At 38.3% G+C, this 11,613-nt stretch overlaps 1 long non-coding RNA gene across 1 annotated transcript in view; it reads left to right on the forward strand.

Annotated features, from left to right (window-relative positions):
- The window catches only part of LOC139184907 (uncharacterized), a 60,797-nt gene extending 49,429 nt beyond the window's left edge, over positions 1-11,368 (forward strand). The window contains exon 3 of the long non-coding RNA XR_011568436.1: positions 8,897-11,368. This is a non-coding gene — a long non-coding RNA (uncharacterized lncRNA). The remainder of the gene's footprint in view (positions 1-8,896) is intronic.
- The last annotated feature ends 245 nt before the right edge of the window (positions 11,369-11,613 follow it).

Here is an 11,613-nt window from a genome sequence, read left to right on the forward strand (position 1 = left end):
GCCCTGTAGCTCTCCAGGAGGGGAACATTTTAGAGAGAATTCCCTAAACGCATTCAACTATGAAACACTTCTAGAAGAACTCACAGGGGAAGTGAGTCCTTGGAACATAGTTTTAGAAATGTCTATACTAGTGTAGAGCATGTGGAAAGCACTATTATTATTATTATTATTTTTATTTTAAAAGAAAAGAAATGAAGCCAATTTAATTATCTCCTGGGTCCAGCATGAAGTTAGGTAGGTGCTTGATATGTATTATCTCATTTCATCTCAATCCCTGTGATATATTGTTAATTTTCCCCTGCCATGCCCTTGACCATCCCCCAATTTCCAACTGCAGCTTAGGAAACTGAGGATCTAAGAGGTTTACCTGGTAAACCAGTAAGATTTAGGCTGGGGTTAAAATTTATAGTTTTTTAAAAGCTTGAATTTGGAAATTTTGACTTGCACCTGAAATAAGTTGAGTCATGAATTGCATCACATGATTGATTCATTGCTGAACTCAAGACACACTATGATGTGAAGCTCTGGTGGTACAGTGATGAAGATATAGCTCCTTCCTAAGAACTGAAAGTCTGGTGGGGAAAAGCAGGCCCGTGAATAAATAATATCAAGGCAGTATAGTAAGTGATCAAAACAGACTCGCATGCCTCTTTGCCTTTGTTCATAACATTTTCTCTCCACAAACTGCAGTGAACCTGAACCCTCCATCCCACCCTTTAACACCCATGAGAAGCTGTAAGACTGAATGGCAATGCATGTTCTCTATGAAGTATTTTCTAGGCACCTTGCCCTCTTCTCCTTTGGAATTAATTGTTCTTTATACTATGTTCCCGTTGCATTTTGCTTTTCCTCCACAAAAACTTAGTTTTCAAAGTGTGAACTGAGATGTATCTGATTATCTTTCCCTAGATTGGCAGTATTTTGAAGAGTGATATTATCTCAGATATTCTTAGAGCCACCAGTGCCCAAAGTAGTGCTTTGCTTGAATATAGCAGACCCAAAGTAAGTGGTTTTGTTTGGTTGCTTGACTGTTTTGAAATAAAATAAATTCTTTTTTTTTTTTAAGTTAAATTTTACCATTGTTGAAAAATCATTAGCAATGTGAACTTTAGCATCAAGAAAGTTCCTAGAGACAAAAAACTGTAGAATGTTCTTCCTGTTTTATTTTTTACTTCCGATCATTTTGTCATTAACTCATAGACTATGAGGAAACATCAGAGGAAATACGGCATGGACTATGTTGCTCATTAGGAAACCCACAAGAGCCTTCTCATGAACTATTAATAACAATCCAGTTCGATTATGAGGCAATTTTAGCAATTATGGAGAGAACATGAAGACTAGGAGGAAATCCCTCATAGAGCCTTTAGCATCAGTCTTTTTTGAAATCTTGAGTTATAGACAAGTCCCATGGGCATCTAAGGCAAGCCTGGGGAAAATACAATTATTTTAACTAGTAATAATTAAATTAGCAAGAGTGTAGGCATTTACTTTTGTCAAATCTTGTTCAAACTTTAGAGACTTTGCAAGAGATTTAAATATATGAAAGGATCTTTCTTATCTGTTTGTAATCTGAAATTAGTTGCTTATTTAAAAAACAGTTGAAGTTGGGATATATGTGATTCTTGAACAATCAGCATAATGGGAGCCTAGTTATTTGTTTATTATAAATTATCAAATCTACATGGCAAGTTTAAAGCATAAATACATTGCCTCATACGTTTTAGCTTTTAAAAAGAGGAGGTATAAACAGTGAAGTGTCTCACAGTAAGTACAGGAATAAATACATAGAAATATAGGAAGGGGAAAGGTTTGTCAAACCTGTAACCATTTTGGTTTTACTTCAGCCATATTTTAACTCTAGATATTCCCTGAGAAAATTATTTAAAGCAGGAGTCAGCCTATTTTTTCTACAAAGAGCCAGATAGTAGATAAAGGCTTTGCAGGCTCCTACAGTCTTTACAACAACTATTTAACTCTGCCATCGCAGGGGGAAAAACAGCCACGGATTACACATAAATGAATGGGTCTGCCTGTATCCAATGAACAGTATTTACAAAAGCAGCCAGTGGGCTTGATTTAAAGCATTGACACTGCTCCACATCAAGGTTATCTGTGGGAAGTGACTGAATCTCTGAGTAGCCATCTCTAGCTTTGCAAGCTCGGAACAGGAACAGCTATCCCCTTCTTCGGAGAAATGCTCACCCCACATTCCCACTGCTATGATGTCAGAGTTTGTGTTCCCCTTTGACTGAGGGTCTTCTTTGGCTGATTCAACTCTTCCTCATTTAATGGATACATTTGTCGTTGTCCCATGCTAACGTGAGTTGTCCTTCTGTGTCTTGGTCCTGGCAGGGTCTTGCCAGTACAAATGAGTAGGCACCTCGCTGCTGAAGATGAGCCTGGCAGGGAAGAGGGGCAGCTGCCACCTCTTTGGCTTCACTGGTGCTCCAAGCTGAAGACTCCATCTTTTCCTCAGCTGAGGCCTTCCTGAGCTCGCACAGCTGTGGGAAGCTGAGATTCCCCCAAATGGACATGATTGTCAATGAGCAGTCATCTTCCCCTCCTTATAAAATCCCCCCGAAGTGGGATCTCTCCAGCTAATGCCACTCTGGGGGAGATATTTGGCACGCTCGCCCTTGATCCAGCCCACAGGTTGTAAACTTGATCACTTCTCCATGCTGTGCTGGAATTTACTCCCACTTGGCTGTTCTCCAAGTGTTGTAAACATCCTAATCCCTCCGGGAAGCTTTTGTAAAAAATATTTTGTTTCTCAAAGAAGTCATTGGTCCCCTTTCACAATCCTGAGCAGCATGGTCTTTGGGGAAACTTTAGCAGAAATGAGCGGGAGACACCCAGATGGGCCTGTTTCTTCTTGTCGCTTGAAGCATTGTCCGCTCTTGCCCACTGTGAGAGCCCTCCTCATGCTGGTGGATTTTCTGGTTGATGTTAAGCTTTGAACAATCCAAATCCCTCCATGATTTCGGGGGATTGTTTGAACTGTGTTACGGCGACAGGGTGGGCCCCCAAAGAGGATGTTCTTGGTCAGCATTCACCGATTCCTAAGGGCACACAGCTCAGCATGCTACATGTTTACTGAAACACCCCTGTGGTTTGTCAAACTGCAGTTAAGTTGATGTTGACTATTTTCCCGGGCACTCCCACTAAAAACAAAAACTGGGCTGATGGCTCAGAAACCAGTGACTCATGTGCATCCAACAGGAAGGAAACTAAAGGCAAGTCAAAATGAAAGCTGGAGAGAGCTCTAGTTATTTGTAAGTCCCACTGTATGATTATTAAACTTGTTCCCATTAATGAGATCTGTTAGTCCTGATTGAATTTGTGGTTTTATAAAAAGGGGATTATATATCTACCTCATTGAAGCTGAATATGAATTGTGCCATATAATAACAAATGATGATTTATGAGGGAATTTCCAAGCATGGATACTAAGATAAGTGGTTTTCTTTGATCATTATAACAAACTCTCAGGCAGGTATTGTCCCCATTTTGTGATGAGAAAAACTGAGGCTTAGAGAAGTCAGATAACAAGGCCTTGGTCAAACCAGCAACAAATGATGGAGTCAGGACCAAAATCTGTGGAAGTACCACACATAGCTCTAAACACCTGAAGGGAATGGGAGAATCATGAACTTACTGCCTTTTTTAGTGGGGGCCAGGTTTATGTTTTCCTGGACTAATGGAGTTTGCACCCTTGTTGAATACATTTGCAAACATATAATGCACAATTTCTCTGAGAACCCTAAATTAATGTTTTATCCTCCAAGACAGTGGATCTCAGCCAGGGGCAATTATTTCGAATCCCCATCCCCTTACCCATGAATATATGGAAATGCCTGGAGACATTTTTGGTCCTCACAACTGGGTGGGAGCTGCTATTGGCATGGATACAGAGGCCACAATTGCTGCTAAAATCCCACAGTGTACAAGATAGTCCTTCTCTCAGCAAAGAACTAACCTTGCAAAATGTCGATAGTGCCAGGTTTACGAAACTATTTTAGGGTGCTCTGGAAATTAATAGATTCTTGGAAAGATCAAGAACTTGGATAAGCAGAGCTAAACAGCTCATATCCATAGAGAATTCTATCTCTAGCAGTTTTCACATATCAGCCCCTTTAGCACGTCTCCAGCTAGACTGGTCTGTGATGTCACTGAATATTATAAAAAAGCCAAACTGATATCAAAATGGAGCTCCAGTGTTTCAGAGAAGATAACTTTGGCAGCCATGTTCCTTGTTTCTTGTTCTTTGGCAGCCATGTTTTTAAATCTTTTTTCATTCTTATGCTGGACATTTTTTCCAAAAAATGGCAATGTCTGAAACTATGCCTCTTCTTTTGAAATACAGCATATGCTTGTTTAAACGCTCCATGTAGCCAGAGTTCCAAACATGGGGCTTTTCACATTTGTTTCTCATCATTTTTGACAATTAGCCTCCCTTATTTCAATAAACACCTCACTCTTAAAGAGTAGTTCTTGAGTACCATTTATCTTTTCCTGGGTGGAGTTAAGATTTCCCATGAACAATCGTGTCACATTTTTCTTTGCAAAAATGTTTTTCCAAGTGTTTAACTCTGTGGGCAAACCTACAGGGTAGACAAAAAAGGATATCTTGAGAATTGAAAGTCTTCTCTAAGCTCCTGATGCTAATCCTTTAGTTTCCACATTAAGGAAACCCCCACCTCTCCCTGCCTCTGAAAGAAGTCAGGACTTAACATTAGGGATATAGTTTCACTTCAATACAGGCAAATAACATTCTTGTTGGCAACTATCCAGGAAATTTTAACCTAACATATATGCCTCTGAGTTCAATAATCTTTTACTATATCAACTTCGGAATTTGAAGAAAAACTAATAAAAAGTTAAAATAATTAACTTATAAACCTGTTGTTGCTGCTGCTGCTGCTGCTGCTAAATCGCTTCAGTAGTGTCTGACTCTGTGCAACCCCATAGATGGCAGCCCACCAGGCTCCCCTGTCCCTGGGATTCTCCAGGCAAGAACACTGGGGTGTGTTCCCATTTTCTTCCCCAATGCATGAAAGTGAAAAGTGAAAGTGAAGTCGCTCAGTTGTGTCCGACTCTTAGCGACCCCATGGACTGCAGCCTACCAGGCTCCTCCGTCCAAGGGATTTTCCAGGCAAGAGTACTGGAGTGGGGTGCCATTGCCTTCTCCATAAACCTGTTAGAAACACATAAATATTGATTGATACACTGTTACTTTTATGGGACCAATCAATTTAATTAAATAACATCATTTCTAAGTCCTGAAAAAGTTTGAAAATGGCTGATTGTTTTTATTGAGTTTTAAAATTGTGCTCTAAAAGTCATATTTAGGATTACTCATAGGTTATGAAAAAAAAATTTGAGGGGCACTTCTACATTGGTGTTTGAGAGACTGTTTTTAAGGCAGAAGGAGACTGGCTTCCAAGACTTCTATGCCAAAGACTTGCATAGAAAAGATGAAACCATAGTCTCCCCACTTCATCTTAACTTCATCAAAACCAGACAAAACCATGAAATTGAGTTTTCCTCCTTCCTAGTTCTTTACTGTCACATATTAGAGTCATCGTTTGTGTCTATATTCCTTTTTAAGAGGAAAAAAATCCAAAATTTACCAAAAAGAATTGGAATTGATCTCATTAGGAATGGGCATACAGAACCATACTAGGGACATATTGCCCCCAGAATTGGCCATGACAGTATCAGATGAAGGAAATGCTCTTTAGCTTATAAACATAGAATGCTGGTTTAGTCTGAGCAGTAATTGTTTTTTGCCCCACTTCTCTGACAGCTTGAGAAACAGAGTTCCTGGATTTGTGTTGTTTTCCTTGCTAAACCAAAATTGTGTGTGTGTGGGTGTGTGTGTCTATAAAATGCACAATCAATTACGTGGTTTATAGACATATAGGCAAACTCAGACAGCAGGTATAATATGTACCAGGGTTAGACATACCACTTGTTTTCCAAGGAATTTCTCAATTGGAAACTTAAGTTTCTCAGTCTGCCTTGTAAAGCTTCTTTCTCCTCTTCTTCTACTTCTTCCCCTCCATTTCCTCCTCCTCCTCCTCTTTGCTCGACTGCAATCAAAATGAGAAGATTTAAGGATAGTCGTTTACCTCCATCAGAGTGTGAATTTTACAAAGAACTATTTTATAGTCTGGATTTCTTGGTTGCGATTTTATTGGCTTGCCTAGCAGGCTGCTTCTCCCTGGAGAAATGAAGTCTTCAGACTTCTGGTTGGCAAAGTCTTTGAGTCCCTTTGCTGTGCTCCCCTTGGGGGATGGAAGTGTCTCAGGTTGGTCTACAGTGACTTTGCTCACTGAGCAGTGTGCTACTGTGCCATGGGGAGATGCCAACTGGCAGCCAGGCATGAGTGGTCTGGACAATTAGCAGGCTTCTGTTCAGTTGTTGGGCTTGTTGACTACAGAGCAAGCATGTCACTTAGATGAGAGGAATTTGGGCGTATGAAGGAACTGGCCAGGATCCAGTGGCAAAGGACTGGTCCTACCCCAGTCTCCATAAGCCCTCCAAATATACCAAATACATAAGACTCTGAATCAAAACAGAGAGCTTGCTCTGCATGCAAATTCAAGACAAGAAGGGTAGTACTTCTATTCCAAATAGATTTTGTCTGTAAGTCCCTTTTGATGTAGGAATGCTAAAACTGTTCATGTCAATAACTTCGGAGGGACTATTTCTAGATTTTAAAAAGTGAGTTACAGTTGGTGTTAAGCTCACTTGCTGATGTTTCTGTAGTAATGTTGAGCCTCCTTGGATTATATAGCTCTTGAGCAAAAAAGTTTACAAAAGTTTCTGGGATTATAAGGAGTTGAGCAAACACTGACTAGAGGCATCTTGGATAACCAGAAGACATATTTAGAGTTAAACTAGATTATTAACAGATGGTTGGGAAACATCTAGAAAAAGAAGCTGTGCTAGCTCAGAAATTCCGCAGATTCACTGAAAACAAATCGTACCAAAGAAACACCATTTCCTATTTAAATCAGCTTTGTTGAGTGGTAGATAAGAAAAATATTATAAGTACAGTGTTTCATTTTAGTAGGACATTTGATAGAGTCTCAGTTGAGATTGTTTTGCAATGAAACAATCATTGGATTTGGAGTCAGAAAACTGACCTGACTCCCACTTATCAGTTCCATGAACTTTCACAAGTATGTGGCTGTTCTGAAGCTAAATTTCTTCATCTCTTAAATTGGCATATTTACTTATGTATTTCCAATCTCATTCCAAAATTAATGAATGCTTGAGAGCAAGGTTAATAACTGTGGCTTGGATGAAGCTCTACTTAGATGATGAACTCACAGTGAGATAAAGAACTAGACTCATCAGTTATACCTCAATTAAAAAAATTTTTTTTAATCATTAGGAAAGAGAACTAGGTTTAAAGGCTATTGGTCAGTGGATCAATATTGGCTTTATATAAGGATCTTATTGAGGGTCCCACACAACTCTAACTTTTGTCTTGTTCAATGTATTATTGAAACATTTTGTAGAAATATAGAATTGATTATTAAAGTATACATAAATATGGGAGGATAGCTTCCAATTATAGAAACAAATTATCAAAATATTTTATACCTGCCAAGCTGAGCTAAACACAATGCCAGGTTTATTACACATAGACACATTATGCATAGATATATTTTTAAATTATAAAATGTCAGTAACATTATTATAAGATGGGAACTGACTACAATAGGAAATCAAGAAAAAAAGCACTAAGGAATTAAATTGAAAATAAGACAAACAGCAGAAAACTTCAGATGATTTCCTCCACTTGTGCAAAAATTTCACCTTATATCAATTAAACAAACATTCACTAAATTTTCCCAGTCCCTGACTTTGTGGAACTCATACTGAGCTAGGATTTGATACTATGATTTGATCCATGTTGTGATAAAGGTATGTAAAAGGTACAGTTGGAGCTGAGAAAGTGACATGGCTGAGACATTTTACTTGTGGTGTGCATATATATGTTTAGGTGTGAGTGTACCTGTATGGGTCAGGGGAAGCTCAGCAGGTTGTGCTGAGCTGGATTCTGAGGAATTGAAGTTATCTAGTTGGACAACATGGGGAAGAACATCCTGTATTAAGGAGATCATGGCATGGAAATGCATGGCATGGTTTAGGAGTATTAAAAGTTTTATATGACGAAAGCTTGGATTTGTGTATGAGCCAAGTTATGAATGGCTTTTTTTCAGTCATATATATATTCTCTTTCACATTCCTTTCTGGTATGATTTATTATAGGATATTGAGTATAGTGTCCTGTGCTAGACAATAGAACCTTACTGTTTATTTTATATATAGAAGTTGTATCTGTTAATCCCAACTCCTAATTTATCCCTTTTCCATCCTCTCTTCCCTTTGTTAACTACAAATTTATTTTCTGTGCCTGTGAGTCTATTTCTGTTTGTAAATAAGTTCATTTGCATCATATTTTAGATTCCATATATATATGTTATTCTGTGGCATTTGTCGTTTTCTGTCTGACTTCACTTAGTATGATAATCTCTAGGTTCATCCATGTTGCTATAAATGGCATTATTTTACTCTTTTTTATGGCTAAGTAGTATTCCATTGGATACATATACCACATCTTCTTTTTCCATTCATTCATCATGGATATTTAGGTTGTTTCCATGGGTTGGCTATTGTAAATAGTGCTATAATGAGCATTGGTGTGCATGTATATTTTCAAATTATGATTTTCTCTAGATATATGCCCAGGAGTGGGATTGTTGGATCATATGGCAACTCTATTTTTGGTTTTTTAAGGAACCTCCACACTGTTTTTCATAGTGGATGCACCAATTTACATTTTAATATACTAAATTATTTGAACTTAATCTTACAGGTGATGGGGAAAGCCTCACTGATTGGTGATCACTTGGTGGCATCACTGGATTTGTGTTTAAGAAAACAACTTTAAGGACTCAGTGCTGCATGGACAAGTCAGAAGAAGCTGGAAGCAGGGAAATATTTTAAGCAATAGGTTAGTTATGAGCTTTTGGTTGCAAAGGATAGAAATCTAAATTGATCTAGTTTGAGCAAAATAGAAAGTTGATTGGATCCTATAACTAAGTGAAGATGTAAAATAGGCTTTAAAAATGACTGTAAGAATCAATGACCTGAGCACTATTTGGATTTTCTTTTTCTATCTCTTGTCTTTAGTTTTTCCTGTGTCAGCTTCCTTCTCTCATGTGAAATTCTTTATTAGGCTTGATTTGTGACTACAAGCGGCTCTCTTCAGGGAGTTTCAATAATCTTGTATAAAGGCAAAGTTGGCTAGTTGGGTCATGTGCTCATCTATGGACAAATCACTCGGGCATGTGATGGGGTATTTTGACAGGCTTGGAGCTTACCTGCCTATCTAATGCCTACTTCTTATTGAGAACAGAACCCTGAGTTTGTTTTGGGATGTAGTGTGTCCAGCACCGTGCAATTTATCATGATTAGTTTAAGCCAAGCATTACAATTTTATTCTATATTTTCTTCAATTTTTATGTTTGCATGTGTGTATTTTGCAACTGAAGATATCCTTGAAACCTACTTCATTCCAATGAGATTTCCAGGAAAGTACGCTGCTTAAGTTTCTGGAAATCCATTTACTTTCTTGATAAAAATGATTGGAATTAACTGGGGCCCTCTTTCCTCCTCCTGCTTTTTTTTTTTTTTTCTTGACTTTAGAACACATATATAATTTGAGTTGCAGGAGCCAACTGGTGACCATGAGTTAACTTGCATGTGGGAAATGCCAAGAGAATTACAAAAGCATAGACCCAAGTTTTTTAGCCATTAAAACTAATGTGAGCAACTTTCTACCTCCAGCATTATTATTAGGTCAGAAAAACAAATCCTTGTTTGCTTAAGCTACTGTTAAACAGTTTTAATTACTTGCAACCAATTACCTTTTAAGTGTTATAGTACTTTTAGTCAAATACTTTGGCCATGGAGTAAGGTCAAGCGAGAAATTGACAACTGCTATTCAGAACACATCTAATAGGATGAGGGAGCAGAACCAGTTCCCCCCAAAGACAAGAGTGTGTGAAATTGTGATAGAAATTGTCTCTGTAGGGATCATTTTAAGTGTGGTGGAAAGAATGAGTGACAGGGTGAGCATGTCTCAAATATTCAAAGACATATGTATGGAAGAGGAATTAGACTGACTTATAATCTTGGTGTCATTTTTATCTCAGAGTAAGGCAGAAACATAAGGAGACCCTAAGATTTTGAGGTAGGATGTTTATAACTGAATAACCGCCAGGTAGAAACATTAAAGGTGAGTTTATCCTTAATTTTGTGGGATGTGGAGCTATGTTCTCTTGGGTATAGTGAAGAGAGCTTATAGCCTATATTTTATCACTGCCTTTTTGTTGCTTAGTGGCTCAGTCATGTCTGACTCTTTTGGGACCCCAGGGACTGTAGCCCACCAGTCTCCTCGGTCCATGGGATTTCCCAGGCAAGAATACTGGAATGGGTTGCCATTTCCTTCTCTAGGAGATCTTCTCAACACAGGGACCAAACCCATGTCTCTGCATCTCCTGCGTTGCAGGCAGATTCGTTATCACTGAGCCACCAATGCCGCCTCCGTTTAATGCTGTCTGCTTATGTGCAAGGATTGTTGTTCAGTTGCTAAGTTGTGTCCAACTCTTTGTGACCCCATGGATTGCAGTGCATATACAGGTGGAGGGTGCTTGTTTGGTGGCCATGCTAAAGAGGAAGAAACTTATTCAAATTCTTTGCCACCTTTGACTATCTGATCTTCCAGATAAAAAATTTTTAGAAAACATAGAGAAAAAACCCAACATTTTCCAGGTCTTTCAACTTGTTTTCCATCTTTGTTTTTTTTTTAATTTTTTGTTTTATTTTATTTTTATTTTTTTAATATAAATTTATTTATTTTAATCGGAGGTTAATTACTTTACAATATTGTATTGGTTTTGCCATACATCAGCACATATTTGTGGCTGAGTGAAGAGCTGGCTCATTGGAAAAGACTCTAATGCTGGGAGGGATTGGAGGCAGGAGGAAAAGGGGATGACAGAGGATGAGATGAAGGGATGGCATCACTGACTCGATGGACGTGAGTCTCAGTGAACTCCGGGAGTTGGTGATGGACAGGGAGGCCTGGCGTGCTGTGATTCATGGGGTCGCAAAGAGTCGGACACGACTGAGCTAGGCTCAGGAGCTAGGTGCTCTGAGTTCAAATTTAACTTCACTTACTTATTTTGTGACCCTGGGCCAATTACTCAACATTGTGTATCTCAGTTTTCTCATAAGTAAAGGAGAAATAATAACAACAACAAGAATACCTATTTATATCAAAGGGCTGTTGTAAGGATTGAATAAGTTAATTCATGCAAAGTACTAAAAATAACATTGACTCACTGATGCTTTTCTTTCATTGACTTTTGCTATGTTTTATATAAAATAATTCACAGTTTAAAATAAAATTGGGAAATATTATTTCATATCTAGTATGTTTCAGACATTATTAGACCATATACAGAATATTAACCTTGCCCACCAAGAGTTCATAGTCTACTTGTGGAGACGAAGTACAAAACTCAC

Source organism: Bos indicus, chromosome 9 (assembly GCF_029378745.1).
Source record: "Bos indicus isolate NIAB-ARS_2022 breed Sahiwal x Tharparkar chromosome 9, NIAB-ARS_B.indTharparkar_mat_pri_1.0, whole genome shotgun sequence".
NCBI lineage: Eukaryota > Metazoa > Chordata > Mammalia > Artiodactyla > Bovidae > Bos > Bos indicus.